This window comes from Sinocyclocheilus rhinocerous, unplaced genomic scaffold, assembly GCF_001515625.1.
Source record: "Sinocyclocheilus rhinocerous isolate Xijiao unplaced genomic scaffold, SAMN03320098_v1.1 scaffold4259, whole genome shotgun sequence".
Taxonomy (NCBI): domain Eukaryota; kingdom Metazoa; phylum Chordata; class Actinopteri; order Cypriniformes; family Cyprinidae; genus Sinocyclocheilus; species Sinocyclocheilus rhinocerous.
Window position 1 is genome coordinate 78,011 of NW_015658991.1, and position 4,263 is coordinate 82,273.

The 4,263-nt window shown below is 38.0% G+C and overlaps 1 protein-coding gene across 1 annotated transcript in view; it reads right to left on the minus strand.

Annotated features, from left to right (window-relative positions):
- The window catches only part of lpar2b (lysophosphatidic acid receptor 2b), a 17,912-nt gene extending 16,098 nt beyond the window's left edge, over window positions 1–1,814 (minus strand). Inside the window, exon 1 of the mRNA XM_016531589.1 lies at window positions 1,692–1,814. The gene's annotated coding sequence lies outside the window, so the exon portion shown is untranslated. The remainder of the gene's footprint in view (window positions 1–1,691) is intronic.
- Between the last annotated feature and the right edge of the window lie 2,449 nt (window positions 1,815–4,263).

Consider the following 4,263-nt stretch of genomic DNA (forward strand, 5'->3'; position numbering starts at 1 on the left):
CACACACACACTCACTCAGACACACACACACACACACACACACACACTCTCTCAGACACACACACACACACACTCACACACACACACACACACACACAGGAACTATGATGTGTGAAGTCGAAAACCACAAACACTTCATGCGTGATAAGCAGAAAACCTGAGTCTTTGAGTTCACGAGCAAACACATGGATCCAGATATCAGACGCACACCAGTCGTTTCACTTTCACATCATATATTATTTTAGCATTTTCACAGTGGTCTTCGAAATGTGACGACTCTTTCATTTTCTCGTGAATAACAATTAAAGTGCATATTAGACACGATCAGCGAAACGTCTGGACACATTTATGTTGAATTCCTGTATTATTATTCTAGCATGTGGAAAATAAGTCAGCATGAAATCATGTGTGCAATGTGCATTATGAAAGGTTTATCTGTGAACATCATTATACAAAATAAGTCTCGTCAAAGTTGATTTCGTGGTGACTTTATGGACTTTATGGTGACTGATTGACCTTTCCTCAGGTGATTAAACACTGCTTGGTATTACAGGCTTTCTGGAATTACCTCATTAAATATGCACACATTTACAGAATATTAATCTGAACATTGCATAAAGCCAAGCTGAAAATTCTTGTTAAGAGTTTGTTGTCATATTAGACTTAAAGGTTTTTTTTTTAACCAGAAATCAGAAAATACTGTCAACAGAGAGAAAACACACACACATTTTCACCATGTTTTAGGAGTAAAATACTGTATAAAATAAATACAGTAAAAGCCTTCAGAATAGAGAGAGGAATGACACTGTAAGGTGTGGTGTTTGTAAGAGAAAAACCTCTTTTTATGGAGACTGATTGACCTTTCCTCAGGCGATTAAACACTGCTTGGTATTACAGGCTTTCTGGAATTACCTCATTAAATATGCACACATTTACAGAATATTAATCTGAACATTGCATAAAGCCAAGCTGAAAATTCTTGTTAAGAGTTTGTTGTCATATTAGACTTAAAGGTTTTTCCAGAGGAGATTCTGGATCTCTCTTTTAAACAGAAATCTGAAAATACTGTCAACAGAGAGAAAACACACACACATTTTCACCATGTTTTAGGAGTAAAATACTGTATAAAATAAATACAGTAAAAGCCTTCAGAATAGAGAGAGGAATGACACTGTAAGGTGTGGTGTTTGTAAGAGAAAAACCTCTTTAAAAGAGCCTAACTGAACTCTACAGACGCAAACAGATAAAGTGCAATAAAACAAACACTTAAAGTGTGTTTTGGATGCTTTCTGTCCACGAGTCCGAATGAGGACACGATACAGAAGCTATTCAGACCAAAATCTGTGGCTTTGTCTAGAGTCTCGCCTTAAACACAGAAGTGAGGAAAAGAGTTTAACGTTAGCGGTTAACATGAAGCCAGCGGTCGCGAGGAGAAATGAACACAGGTTTGTTATCGTTTTAAATATTAATAATGTCTCTGTGTGATCTGGGTGCGTCGTGTTAACACACACACACACACACACACACACACACACACACACACGCGCGCGCGCGCTAAAAACACTCGAGTTAATGCTCAAATCGCTCGTGAATTATCTGATAAGCGCTCACACAGTCATAAATCTGTAAAGCGCGGGAAACTCTCCCCGTTCCTCTCAGACATGCCTCTCGGAGAAACGGCCGGTACTCACGGTGTGGATCAGCTCAGTCCGGGCGCTTCGGACCGAGTCTCATGTCGCTGCTCCGCTCCGCTCGCGCTGTCCGCCGCCGCCGCGATCAGGCGCACGCTCACCTGTGCTCGGCTGCGGGGGGCGGGGCCTAACGCCTCCGAGGACACACACACACACACACACACGCGCGCGCTAAAAACACTCGAGTTAATGCTCAAATCGCTCGTGAATTATCTGATAAGCGCTCACACAGTCATAAATCTGTAAAGCGCGGGAAACTCTCCCCGTTCCTCTCAGACATGCCTCTCGGAGAAACGGCCGGTACTCACGGTGTGGATCAGCTCAGTCCGGGCGCTTCGGACCGAGTCTCATGTCGCTGCTCCGCTCCGCTCGCGCTGTCCGCCGCCGCCGCGATCAGGCGCACGCTCACCTGTGCTCGGCTGCGGGGGGCGGGGCCTAACGCCTCCGAGGACGCTGCTGATTGGGCGCAGGTGACGCGGCTGACCAATGAGGAGCGCAGGATATTTTTTACTTTGAATTGCTTAAAAACTGACAAAAAACTTTAAAACGTGGATTTTGTGTTTTGCAATAATTTGTAAAGGTTTGACATTTGATAGTTCGCTTAAAATACTTTAAAACCTGTTCATGTAAAAGACCTGCAGCACAGTAAACTGTTAAGTCTTATACCTAAAAATTATAACTTTATGCATTATGTGCACACATTTAAATGTTGATCATGATCATTTAAAATATGATCAAGCCAGAGGGTGTGTGTGTGTGTGTGAGTGTGTATACAGTCTGTACAGTAGAAAAACCATTACGCCTATGGAGAGTCCCCAAAGAGAGACACACAAACACATTAGCACCTCAATGGTTGAGTGTGTGTGTGTGTGTGTGCAACATTAGCATGTGTGTGTTGCTCCCTCTGCTGCTTGAGACACTCATTTACATTTGTACTAAAACTCATATTAAAGCCACCCTTTCTTATTATTAAATGTGGCAAATATCACCAGGATCATAATCAGTTCAGACTAAAGTGCCAGTAATATCACATCTCATACATTCATCATTAAAAACAGAGTCAATAACATAAACATTTTCAGCTTTATTTGTTGCAGATGTTGAATCAGGTTTCTGCAGGATTTTCAAGCTCAAATTTAAGACTTTGTAAGACCTTGTTAAAGACCTGCACAAATCAAATTAATACCATATGAGCGGGGTATGACAATGTCTATAGTAGCATATTAAACTGTAAAATGACTGTAAAAAGCATGATTTACAGTTAAGATACAAGTTTTCACAAAAACAAAAAGTTTTATAAAATGATACACTTCAATTCAGCCTTCAAGCCATTTTTAAGAAAACAGATGAGTATTAATTATTATATTTAAACAATTAGGCTTATTATCAATTAAATAACATATAAATAAATTTTACTGTTTAGATTTGTGTAATGCATTGTCTTATTATCGATCCACCAGTTCACATTTACAGCTCTGCGTGTTTGCAGAGTAAAAACACGGGTCGAGTATTGCATTGGTCTGAACAAAAACAGCAGGCGTATTGGAAATGCACATTTATTCTCTGCCAGCAGGAGGCGCTTTAGGAACGGCAGAAATATAGCTGTTTCCTGGGTAAAAGCACTGGACTTTAAAACCTGCAGCGCTCCTGTTTATTTAATGAAATCACAGCCTTTTGAAGTTTAATCATCACATTAAACCATATCGCAATTCTGGTCTTTCCGTCCCCAAATTTAAAACCTCTTGAAATCATAATTAAAACCTTCTTGTACAGTTTAAGACTTTTTATGGCCTTAAATTTGATGCAACTAAATATAGGACTTTTTAAGGACCTGCGGGAACCCATTCAATCACACGGTCGTTACCTTTGTCCTACAAACCTCCAATATCACACACATACATCCTTGAGGGAGCTATACAGCTATACAGCAAAAATAGCAAATAACCAAAGAGTCAGGTTCTCATTAAATTCAAGTTTCTTTTGTGAACTGATAGATTTATACTTATGACTGCTAAAAACTAAAAAGAATCCATTTATTCTTTAACATTGTTCTTAAGGTTGCATTAATGCTAATATAGATCTGTGCATAATTATTAGGCACGCTGATATTCTGATATATATATTTTTTCCAAGCACATTTTACCAATTCCAAACCACATCAATCTTAATAACTACTATTAATTTTGTATTTAATCATTTATAAGTGATATATAATTGTCCATGATGTATATTTTATTTCACTTCATTTTTATCTTCCTTTAGTTTAAGCTGAGGAACTAAAATAACTACAAATAAACTAAACTTTATTTAAAAAAACTTTATATACATAAACTACTAAAACTACTAACATGAAAAAATACTACAGTAATTTATAGTAAATATTATAGTGTCTTTGAAGCATACTATAGTAAAGTGTATTATACTGTATATATTATAGTATTTACAGCATACTGTAGTGTTAACTATAGTAAACTGATAAACTGTAATAAGTATTGTAGTATGCTTTAGTTTTTACTCCAGTAAACTGTAGTGTATTGTAGTATAATATACCCTATAGTTGTAGAAAACTTAG